At 35.3% G+C, this 13,460-nt stretch overlaps 1 non-coding gene and 1 pseudogene across 1 annotated transcript; both read left to right on the top strand.

Annotated features, from left to right (window-relative positions):
* Positions 1 to 5,603: 5,603 nt before the first annotated feature.
* LOC149777116 (U5 spliceosomal RNA) lies at positions 5,604 to 5,719 on the top strand. Its single transcript, XR_016416387.1, has one exon. It is a non-coding gene; the product is annotated as a U5 spliceosomal RNA (small nuclear RNA).
* Positions 5,720 to 11,854: 6,135 nt separating this feature from the next.
* LOC149777115 (U5 spliceosomal RNA) lies at positions 11,855 to 11,962 on the top strand (annotated as a pseudogene).
* Positions 11,963 to 13,460: the final 1,498 nt, after the last annotated feature.

Raw genomic sequence — 13,460 nt, 5'->3', positions numbered from 1 at the left:
TGTCAGTGCAGTATTTGAGTAAAGATTAAACTGGTATTAAATCTTTATTATTAATGAACGACACATGAAATTTCAATATGTTATGTATATTGACTTTGAAAAACAGTAGAATGAAATTAGAAATAAAAAGTTAAGTTTTATTTTGAAAAATTTAAATGAAATTTAAAAAGAAGTATAAAAAATTAAAACATTTACTCCAAAATATATAATATTTGTTGAAATGATATTAAATGATATCAGCATGTAAATATTCCTACACCATATATAAGTTCCAATGTTGGATATTTGTCAAATTTTGTCAGAGAAAATATCTTTGTAAGTCAAAATGAGACCATCATTTAAAATACACGAAGACAAAATTCCAATTTGTATTGGTCATTCAAAGTATTTATTAGGGGTCCAAGCAGTTAATTTATGTGTTTATCATGGGGTCACTTCCTGAGTAACACATATCTGCTTGTATGGCCTTCAGTAATTTTTTACAAACATAGTTATAGGGTATTTAGTGAGAGGACAGAGATGAAAACTTTATACTAGAACCTAGTCAAGTTCTCTACTAAATCATTTTAAACCGTCCCAGAATGAAATACAGTTCAAAGGGATAAAATATACTTTCCCCATGTATATTACCCTTGGATGTAAGAAAACAGCAAAATAATATAAGCTGAACACAAAATGCATTCCATTGTATTGTTCAGTTTGGTTACGATATTGATTGGTGTAGTGCAGCATTGTGGCCTATATGATGTTATGGGAATGCTGATGATCCATCTTGCTTTATGCATTATTAATTACTAATAATATTTGTTAACTGACACTCTAAAGATTGCATAAGAAATATTCAAACAGATTATTTGAATTTAACTTTGTACAACTGATTTTGCGATAGCTACATATCCCACATGAACAAATATTCATATATTTTAGAATGTTTGGGATCAAACGTTCACATTCAGTACATCATATAGGCTGACATTGTACATATAGTGAATCTGTAAGGCCCATTTCTGGCTGTGTGCGCTGAAAATATCCCAAAATGTTATTTTCATCATGAGTAGGCCTATGTATGATAACATATTTCAATTTAGTACTATGACAGTGTGCAGTATTGTAGCATCAGCTGATATCTGATTCCATTGAATCATTGAGTTTAATAATTGGTAACCAACACTCTTAATGATAAATGTTGAAACAGATCATTTGAATTTTGTTTGCACATTTGATCTTAACAAGTACATTGTATATGTCCCACATATGTAAATGTCCATCCTGGTTTTCACGTTTTGGGGATCAGAATTTCACATTTAGTTGACGATATAGGATTTATTGGTATCTATAGTTGATCTGTGTGGCCACATTTTGCTGTATTCATCTGCAATATCCAAAATTGTTATTTCCCTCATGAATAAGATCGCTTATAGTCATATATTTTAATTTATTACATTGTCGATTGACCTTCCTGTATACTGGTATGTACTAATGTTTGCACCAATGATCAAACCTCACCGCCCCAACATTGCCTTAAACTGTATGATACATAGTCTACCTGATTTGCTATTTAACCTGTAAATGGCTAAATATGCTTCTAGAAACCCCATATATTTTTAGGATGAATTTATCACTTTAATACATGGTCATCGCTTCACCTTTTTGAGTGTCAGTCTGTCATGTTTAATATTTTTCCCATGCTTGCAACCTTAATGTTATTTTGAAATCACCATATCGAACACATTTTAAATTCATTTACCTACATCTTACTGTTTTCTAGAATCAAGTGAGACATGTTATATCTTTTCAGGTCTAACATTGTATCTGGAACAAAATGTTAGAGTTGGATCAGTTTGGAAGCTCTCCAGTAGTCCGGTGGTGATAGCAAGGTTTCATAAGGACATGTGAAGTGTACTGTCATAAGTGACCATGATTAGTTCATATCACCACACTGATATATAGCACCACAAAGACATGGCTTAGGTCTTCATGAGAGAGAATAACACCATTTTTCAGTAAGGTAGAGCCTCCCTAGAAACTGTATTTTCCTATCCCATTGTCACCTTTTGTAGTTATTGACATTGAAATGGAATGCATTTTTGCTATACAACATGGTAGTGGTCCCATCCGAACTTTAAATCTGAGTGCGCTATTACTTATACAAACAACTGCCTACGTACCTGACACAATATGTGGAACATAGCACCTGTCACTGTTTCTTTAGTGTCTACACCTATATGCATCTGGACAGGCATATTGCGGTTTGCTGCCAAAATCACTATGAGCTGTGTTGCTTCACTAACCCTGGGAAAAATGATATCACTTGTACAGACTTAAGCTACCATTTGTTTTAAATACCATGTATTAGTCAACTTTGCTGTCTAAAATTTGTCAAACTGAATTTTAAAACTTGTAGGAAAATTTATATTTTCAATAAAATGTAGTTTTTAAAATTTAAATGTTTATTTAAATTTCCTTTATCAATAATTTCAAATTGTAAACATATTCTCAGAGAGGCCTTGTACATTCAGGTTTTCATTGCATTGAAAAATTCTTATAATTAAGGAAGATATAGCAAATTAAGTTTTGGTTTCTCAAGAGCACTTGGACCAAAACTTGCACCCTGTGGAACACCAGCACTACACACTTTCTGAAAGGTGTCACGTGTCTTGTTTGTAATAAAATTCAAAAAGACTTCATGTATAAAATTGAAATAGGTGTGGCATGCAAATATAAAAGTTTGACTAAAATTGGCCATAACAAATTGGGCCTGTCAGGAATCAGGTCACAATTAGTACATCCAGTTCAGTACCAATAGATGTAGTTCAAGTCTATTTTTAGAATATTTCTTCCTCTCATTTTGGTGGTGACAGAAGAGTTATATTTATGCATTTTTTAGGGATTTAAGAAGTATTGAGAAACAAATGTAGAGAACATAGAGTAAAATTAATTGTGTTCTATGTCCTTATGGATCTGACCTTGTTCGATTTATTGACAAATGGAGTTTATCAGGAATATTATGTTCCCTGAATATTACTGGACCAGAAGTATGTTAGTTATCACGTCACTTTCTCGCATCATACCTTCTATTTTGTCCTCTTTATCTCACATGTATATGGTATGCATGTGTGTTTGGAAGTAAGTAACATTATCTTATGTTTATGAATTTAGCATTTGATGTGATCTTATTCAAATACATGTATGTAGATGCACGTTTGCTTTTTAGACCAACAAGTAGATCTCCGCCTTTTCTTCTTTTTTCTCCCCTGACATTACCGGTAGTGTCAGAAAAAAACAAAAGAAGCGATGATCTACTTGCTGGTCTAGTTTGCGTGGAATATGTATGCAAATGTATGTACAAGTATTATATTTGCATATGGTCATCCAAAGTGTATCAATTTAGCGTTCATATATATACCAATCATGTGCTGCAAAATGGCATTAAACCCAGTAAAACCAATCTGAATAATCAATCCGCTAATAAAAAGAGGCGTGATCTAACGATTGTGGACTAGATGTATCAAAGTTTTGGAAATTAAGATCTGTTAAGTGTATATTTGAAACTCGTCTGCAGTAAAAACGCCCTGTGTATATACATGCACGAGTGTGTGTGTGTGTGTGTGTGTGTGTGTGTTTTGACTGAAAATCAAAGAACCGAAGGTACTGTAATATTAATTGCATTTGAAAGATGCAAGTTGTTTTTTTCTTGTTATTGTTGGAAAATGGCGTCAAACTCACAACATCACGCTGAATATGAGTAAACAGTGTGTGTGTGTGTGTGTGTGTGTGTGTCTAATATCAACGAACCTAAAGCACCATAAGCTTACGTCCATGTGCAAGTGGCAACATGGTTGGGGTTTTTTGTTTGTTTGTTGTGATCTGTTCATTATTTTTTTCTCTACCTATGAGCATGTGCCATGGTATATTTCATCTTCGAACTAATTCTAAGAAATTAATAAATTCTTTGGGAAAGGCTTATTACATCGGCTTTACAATTTCATTAATGATCAAAGCTGCTCAGATTTGCTCCTTGAGGCATCTAACGAAACCAAATTAAAGCAAAACAGACGAAATAACATTAAGGAAATTTTTTTGACTATGGCTGCCTAAAAATAATTCAAAAAGAACAATCTTAAAACCATTCACATGTCACAGAGTACCAGCAAGTTTTAATATGCAACTTTGGAGGCCTCGTATTTCTAGCTACTTTTATGTATTTGTGATTGAAAATCTCTAACGAAATCTGAGTTGTTACTTACATAAACTTTGTATTACTATTATTTTTGATGGATAGTAACACCGGCTGCATTCATTTAAACTCAAAACATACAAATCTATGAAAACGGCATGACACGTTTCCGACAGAAAATAATTTTCAATGCTGGCGATTTATCACAGCAGGTGACATATCTTAAAAGAAATGAAGAATTTACACGTAAGTATTAAGGTTTTAAATGCTAATTTTAAACTACATGGAATTAAACGGGAACCCGGATGGCCGAGTGTTCTAAAGCGCTCGACTTTACCAATCACTGCCATCTCATCTCGATCCACGTGGTTCGGGTCTCGGGGTCGGTCTATGTGTGTATATGAGAAAGGTTGCCATTAGCCTCTCGTGAGTCGGTGGCTCTTCCCGAGGTTTTCTCCAGTTTCTTATGCCACTATTTATACTGGCCGCCATGTATAGCCTATCACGTGCTGAAAAATGGCGTTATTCCCACAACAACAACATGGGAATATGTTATGCGCCTTTTTCGCGAGTTGGATCTAACAGAGAAGCAGTTTTAGCAGTAGGAAGAGAAACTCATTGATGCTCATTTTACAAAGAGTTTTCAATTTAATTTTCCTGAAATCTATACCTCAAAAGCCGAAATCTAAGCTGCGTACCACTACCGAAACGAGAGAGGAAACAATGCTCTAAATATAGACTGGGACTACTTTTGTGGGTACTGATCCGGAAGTAATAATTGCGACTCAATTTCATTAACGGCAGCCTAAACATGTCTGAATCTTTACTTAACCATGTGTGGACCTATTGGAATTGTACCAAACGCAATAAAGACAGTTAATGGTCTAAGCTTGGTATAACATACCCTAGTTTGCTAGTACATATGCCAGGTTTAAGGTCTACATTGCTCTCCTCGGAGAAGACAGATGATATCCCAAACATCTGAAACATCCACACGTTGCATTAATCTAAAATGGAATTTTTTTTCTTCAAGTAAATTTTGATTTCCTATATGAATAAAACACCTGTTATTTTTTTCCAAATTAGTAATCTTTTCCTGATGTATAAATAGGTAGTTATAATCCATCTCGATAACTCGAACATCTAACGAATGTGGATTACATCCCTTTTACTGTCAAATTAACTCCCCCTGCCTTTTCCACGACAAGAAATATAGAAATATTAATTAGTATCCTTTCTACCAGTATAAAGAAAATAAATGGGTTTCACTGAAATTCAAAATAGCCAATAGCAAAATGACACTGTATATTGAAAACTATGACCCTTTTGGATCTTTGTAGACATAACCATTCCACTATCGTCTTTACAAAAGCATTTGGAAAGTTCAAACTATTTCTCTTCAAAATAAAGCGTGAAAGTATAATGATTACTCTGGTTTCTCTTCACATCGTATTAATCTTTCGCCTTTTACTAAAGATTACCGTGGAGAGGAACATTTAACGAGTCTATAGACCATTCTTTGAAGCCTCACTTTGGTGAGGTACCAATTCAATTAAAGTAAACCTCTAGTTCAAATTTAGCATTTTGTTCTCTTTTCTTCTAACCAGATCCAAATGGAAGATAGTAACCGATGATTATATAATCAGGTCTCAGTACTTCCAGTTCGGTACTCACAAAGGTAGTTCTAGTCTATTGTTAGAACATTTATTCCTCTCTCATTGTCATGGTGATAGAAGAGTTATATTTATGCGATTTTGATAGGGATTTAAAGGTCATTGTTTATTCTTGAGAATATGAGCTCAGGTGTGGTTTTCCATGTGTATTTCGGCGATAGTGCATAGTCAGTAATAAGGCCATGGTGATGATCCGGAAGTGAAATATGTGTTCTGTTTACATACTGCTCTGTTGACAGTCCAGCCTCTCAAAAAAACCTTTGGCAAGAACTTCACCGTGAAGGTATTTTTAGATTAACATATGATTTGTACTGATTGTCACACAGTGGAAATGTCAGTCTCGAGAACCAAATGTAGAGAACATATAACAAAATTAATTGTGCTATGTCCTGTCAGTGCAGTATTTGAGTAAAGATTAAACTGGTATTAAATCTTTATTATTAATGAACGACACATGAAATTTCAATATGTTATGTATATTGACTTTGAAAAACAGTAGAATGAAATTAGAAATAAAAAGTTAAGTTTTATTTTGAAAAATTTAAATGAAATTTAAAAAGAAGTATAAAAAATTAAAACATTTACTCCAAAATATATAATATTTGTTGAAATGATATTAAATGATATCAGCATGTAAATATTCCTACACCATATATAAGTTCCAATGTTGGATATTTGTCAAATTTTGTCAGAGAAAATATCTTTGTAAGTCAAAATGAGACCATCATTTAAAATACACGAAGACAAAATTCCAATTTGTATTGGTCATTCAAAGTATTTATTAGGGGTCCAAGCAGTTAATTTATGAGTTTATCATGGGGTCACTTCCTGAGTAACACATATCTGCTTGTATGGCCTTCAGTAATTTTTTACAAACATAGTTATAGGGTATTTAGTGAGAGGACAGAGATGAAAACTTTATACTAGAACCTAGTCAAGTTCTCTACTAAATCATTTTAAACTGTCCCAGAATGAAATACAATTCAAAGGGATAAAATATACTTTCCCCATGTATATTACCCTTGGATGTAAGAAAACAGCAAAATAATATAAGCTGAACACAAAATGCATTCCATTGTATTGTTCAGTTTGGTTACGATATTGATTGGTGTAGTGCAGCATTGTGGCCTATATGATGTTATGGGAATGCTGATGATCCATCTTGCTTTATGCATTATTAATTACTAATAATATTTGTTAACTGACACTCTAAAGATTGCATAAGAAATATTCAAACAGATTATTTGAATTTAACTTTGTACAACTGATTTTGCGATAGCTACATATCCCACATGAACAAATATTCATATATTTTAGAATGTTTGGGATCAAACGTTCACATTCAGTACATCATATAGGCTGACATTGTACATATAGTGAATCTGTAAGGCCCATTTCTGGCTGTGTGCGCTGAAAATATCCCAAAATGTTATTTTCATCATGAGTAGGCCTATGTATGATAACATATTTCAATTTAGTACTATGACAGTGTGCAGTATTGTAGCATCAGCTGATATCTGATTCCATTGAATCATTGAGTTTAATAATTGGTAACCAACACTCTTAATGATAAATGTTGAAACAGATCATTTGAATTTTGTTTGCACATTTGATCTTAACAAGTACATTGTATATGTCCCACATATGTAAATGTCCATCCTGGTTTTCACGTTTTGGGGATCAGAATTTCACATTTAGTTGACGATATAGGATTTATTGGTATCTATAGTTGATCTGTGTGGCCACATTTTGCTGTATTCATCTGCAATATCCAAAATTGTTATTTCCCTCATGAATAAGATCGCTTATAGTCATATATTTTAATTTATTACATTGTCGATTGACCTTCCTGTATACTGGTATGTACTAATGTTTGCACCAATGATCAAACCTCACCGCCCCAACATTGCCTTAAACTGTATGATACATAGTCTACCTGATTTGCTATTTAACCTGTAAATGGCTAAATATGCTTCTAGAAACCCCATATATTTTTAGGATGAATTTATCACTTTAATACATGGTCATCGCTTCACCTTTTTGAGTGTCAGTCTGTCATGTTTAATATTTTTCCCATGCTTGCAACCTTAATGTTATTTTGAAATCACCATATCGAACACATTTTAAATTCATTTACCTACATCTTACTGTTTTCTAGAATCAAGTGAGACATGTTATATCTTTTCAGGTCTAACATTGTATCTGGAACAAAATGTTAGAGTTGGATCAGTTTGGAAGCTCTCCAGTAGTCCGGTGGTGATAGCAAGGTTTCATAAGGACATGTGAAGTGTACTGTCATAAGTGACCATGATTAGTTCATATCACCACACTGATATATAGCACCACAAAGACATGGCTTAGGTCTTCATGAGAGAGAATAACACCATTTTTCAGTAAGGTAGAGCCTCCCTAGAAACTGTATTTTCCTATCCCATTGTCACCTTTTGTAGTTATTGACATTGAAATGGAATGCATTTTTGCTATACAACATGGTAGTGGTCCCATCCGAACTTTAAATCTGAGTGCGCTATTACTTATACAAACAACTGCCTACGTACCTGACACAATATGTGGAACATAGCACCTGTCACTGTTTCTTTAGTGTCTACACCTATATGCATCTGGACAGGCATATTGCGGTTTGCTGCCAAAATCACTATGAGCTGTGTTGCTTCACTAACCCTGGGAAAAATGATATCACTTGTACAGACTTAAGCTACCATTTGTTTTAAATACCATGTATTAGTCAACTTTGCTGTCTAAAATTTGTCAAACTGAATTTTAAAACTTGTAGGAAAATTTATATTTTCAATAAAATGTAGTTTTTAAAATTTAAATGTTTATTTAAATTTCCTTTATCAATAATTTCAAATTGTAAACATATTCTCAGAGAGGCCTTGTACATTCAGGTTTTCATTGCATTGAAAAATTCTTATAATTAAGGAAGATATAGCAAATTAAGTTTTGGTTTCTCAAGAGCACTTGGACCAAAACTTGCACCCTGTGGAACACCAGCACTACACACTTTCTGAAAGGTGTCACGTGTCTTGTTTGTAATAAAATTCAAAAAGACTTCATGTATAAAATTGAAATAGGTGTGGCATGCAAATATAAAAGTTTGACTAAAATTGGCCATAACAAATTGGGCCTGTCAGGAATCAGGTCACAATTAGTACATCCAGTTCAGTACCAATAGATGTAGTTCAAGTCTATTTTTAGAATATTTCTTCCTCTCATTTTGGTGGTGACAGAAGAGTTATATTTATGCATTTTTTAGGGATTTAAGAAGTATTGAGAAACAAATGTAGAGAACATAGAGTAAAATTAATTGTGTTCTATGTCCTTATGGATCTGACCTTGTTCGATTTATTGACAAATGGAGTTTATCAGGAATATTATGTTCCCTGAATATTACTGGACCAGAAGTATGTTAGTTATCACGTCACTTTCTCGCATCATACCTTCTATTTTGTCCTCTTTATCTCACATGTATATGGTATGCATGTGTGTTTGGAAGTAAGTAACATTATCTTATGTTTATGAATTTAGCATTTGATGTGATCTTATTCAAATACATGTATGTAGATGCACGTTTGCTTTTTAGACCAACAAGTAGATCTCCGCCTTTTCTTCTTTTTTCTCCCCTGACATTACCGGTAGTGTCAGAAAAAAACAAAAGAAGCGATGATCTACTTGCTGGTCTAGTTTGCGTGGAATATGTATGCAAATGTATGTACAAGTATTATATTTGCATATGGTCATCCAAAGTGTATCAATTTAGCGTTCATATATATACCAATCATGTGCTGCAAAATGGCATTAAACCCAGTAAAACCAATCTGAATAATCAATCCGCTAATAAAAAGAGGCGTGATCTAACGATTGTGGACTAGATGTATCAAAGTTTTGGAAATTAAGATCTGTTAAGTGTATATTTGAAACTCGTCTGCAGTAAAAACGCCCTGTGTATATACATGCACGAGTGTGTGTGTGTGTGTGTGTGTGTGTGTGTGTGTGTTTTGACTGAAAATCAAAGAACCGAAGGTACTGTAATATTAATTGCATTTGAAAGATGCAAGTTGTTTTTTTCTTGTTATTGTTGGAAAATGGCGTCAAACTCACAACATCACGCTGAATATGAGTAAACAGTGTGTGTGTGTGTGTGTGTGTGTGTGTGTCTAATATCAACGAACCTAAAGCACCATAAGCTTACGTCCATGTGCAAGTGGCAACATGGTTGGGGTTTTTTGTTTGTTTGTTGTGATCTGTTCATTATTTTTTTCTCTACCTATGAGCATGTGCCATGGTATATTTCATCTTCGAACTAATTCTAAGAAATTAATAAATTCTTTGGGAAAGGCTTATTACATCGGCTTTACAATTTCATTAATGATCAAAGCTGCTCAGATTTGCTCCTTGAGGCATCTAACGAAACCAAATTAAAGCAAAACAGACGAAATAACATTAAGGAAATTTTTTTGACTATGGCTGCCTAAAAATAATTCAAAAAGAACAATCTTAAAACCATTCACATGTCACAGAGTACCAGCAAGTTTTAATATGCAACTTTGGAGGCCTCGTATTTCTAGCTACTTTTATGTATTTGTGATTGAAAATCTCTAACGAAATCTGAGTTGTTACTTACATAAACTTTGTATTACTATTATTTTTGATGGATAGTAACACCGGCTGCATTCATTTAAACTCAAAACATACAAATCTATGAAAACGGCATGACACGTTTCCGACAGAAAATAATTTTCAATGCTGGCGATGTATCACAGCAGGTGACATATCTTAAAAGAAATGAAGAATTTACACGTAAGTATTAAGGTTTTAAATGCTAATTTTAAACTACATGGAATTAAACGGGAACCCGGATGGCCGAGTGTTCTAAAGCGCTCGACTTTACCAATCACTGCCATCTCATCTCGATCCACGTGGTTCGGGTCTCGGGGTCGGTCTATGTGTGTATATGAGAAAGGTTGCCATTAGCCTCTCGTGAGTCGGTGGCTCTTCCCGAGGTTTTCTCCAGTTTCTTATGCCACTATTTATACTGGCCGCCATGTATAGCCTATCACGTGCGGAAAAATGGCGTTATTCCCACAACAACAACATGGGAATATGTTATGCGCCTTTTTCGCGAGTTGGATCTAACAGAGAAGCAGTTTTAGCAGTAGGAAGAGAAACTCATTGATGCTCATTTTACAAAGAGTTTTCAATTTAATTTTCCTGAAATCTATACCTCAAAAGCCGAAATCTAAGCTGCGTACCACTACCGAAACGAGAGAGGAAACAATGCTCTAAATATAGACTGGGACTACTTTTGTGGGTACTGATCCGGAAGTAATAATTGCGACTCAATTTCATTAACGGCAGCCTAAACATGTCTGAATCTTTACTTAACCATGTGTGGACCACCTATTGGAATTGTACCAAACGCAATAAAGACAGTTAATGGTCTAAGCTTGGTATAACATACCCTAGTTTGCTAGTACATATGCCAGGTTTAAGGTCTACATTACTCTCCTCGGAGAAGACAGATGATATCCCAAACATCTGAAACATCCACACGTTGCATTAATCTAAAATGGAATTTTTTTTCTTCAAGTAAATTTTGATTTCCTATATGAATAAAACACCTGTTATTTTTTTCCAAATTAGTAATCTTTTCCTGATGTATAAATAGGTAGTTATAATCCATCTCGATAACTCGAACATCTAACGAATGTGGATTACATCCCTTTTACTGTCAAATTAACTCCCCCTGCCTTTTCCACGACAAGAAATATAGAAATATTAATTAGTATCCTTTCTACCAGTATAAAGAAAATAAATGGGTTTCACTGAAATTCAAAATAGCCAATAGCAAAATGACACTGTATATTGAAAACTATGACCCTTTTGGATCTTTGTAGACATAACCATTCCACTATCGTCTTTACAAAAGCATTTGGAAAGTTCAAACTATTTCTCTTCAAAATAAAGCGTGAAAGTATAATGATTACTCTGGTTTCTCTTCACATCGTATTAATCTTTCGCATTTTACTAAAGATTACCTGGTTTCTCTTCACATCGTATTAATCTTTCGCCTTTTACTGGATACAAAAGGAAGGTAAGCAGTGATTCAGGAGCAAGTGGAATTCAGCTGGGAAGCCGAACCGTTTGGTGAGTCCGTTCTAATCTATCTCTTTATTCTTCCTTACACGACATTGCCACTTAAATATCACAGCCCCTTTAAGGACCCTGTCGCAACACACATCACCACTACACATTAAATTCTAACGTTTACCGTATATCAGTACAAATAAGCATACTGTTTCACTCATACAAGATGAACAGCGAAGAGGTATGTAAGCAATTCTTACCCAAGCACGCCTTCACCGAAACGGAAGAAGGCAGACTTTTCACCGCAGAAAGATGGGACTATGTCCAAGCGGTAGATCTGTCCCAAGTCCATGCGGCGGAAAGACCGGCAACCCCCGAAATCCTCGGGGCACTAGCCGCCAGGGGAGTAACCCTCGAAAACATCGATTTTATCACAAATATAGGAAGAGGGATTATGCTGATCTATCCTAAAAACAAAACCAAAATAATTAATTTTGAGAGTTTTACTATAAAAGGGAAGACAGTCCTGATCACAACACCACCACCCATAACTAGGTTTACAAAAAGAAAATTCATAGACATACACATTACCAGATACCCAAATGAGTTCCCTATGGACTTGTTTAAGGAGGGAGTTGAAGCCAGACTGGGTGTCGGAATTTGTAAGGTTAGGTGGGAGACATTGCGGGGGTTCCCGACAGTGAGAACTGGAAAGAGAATAGTGCAGATTGATGCTGCAGACGTAGATAGGGTGCCAGAGTTTTTTTAAGGTACATGGTTTCGTGGTACACTCGTGGTACCCAGGGTGCAATGTCACACGCCCCTGCCTCACTTGCGGAAAAAAGGGCCACGTGAGGAGAGATTGCAGAGAGGCAAACGGACGTGGTACATATGCGGCGGCGGTGTCAAGAAGTGATGATCTGTTCGGACACATCTCCGACGATGGTGGCGATTCTGATCATGAGCCGGACCAGGAGGCTGTCAGCATGGAGCAGCCCCAGCCCCCAGCAGCTCCAGAAAAGGAGGAGGAGGAGGCTATGCAGAGTGAGGAGGAGGCGGCGCTGGAGGACGAACACGATGGTAAACGGGCGGAGTCGGGCAGTGAAAGTGTAACCGAAACAGATTACCAAACTGTAGAACCACGAAAGAAAAGAAAGAATCAGAAAACCAAGCAATCCGAATTAAATGGAACCAGGCCCCCAAAAAACAATGACAAGGAACAACAAAGAGGAAAACAACCTATATCAGACCCCATCAAAATCGTCAAAAGCAGCCTCACACGAAATCAGCGTGCAACAGCCAGCAAAACTCATATGCCTGCACAAGAGCAAGAAGCAGCACCAACAACAAGAAGCAGCACTATCAACCAAGCACATAAATACAACAACCACCAAAAACAAGGATCACCCAAACACTACACCAACAAAATACAAAACAATAACTAAAACACCAACCAAAAGCCATAACCGCTAACAAGCCACCACACACAACCACTGCCAAAA

This window comes from Sinohyriopsis cumingii, chromosome 18 (genome assembly GCF_028554795.1).
Source record: "Sinohyriopsis cumingii isolate HCF-2022 chromosome 18, ASM2855479v2, whole genome shotgun sequence".
NCBI lineage: Eukaryota > Metazoa > Mollusca > Bivalvia > Unionida > Unionidae > Sinohyriopsis > Sinohyriopsis cumingii.
This window is presented reverse-complemented; position numbering and strand designations above follow the sequence as displayed.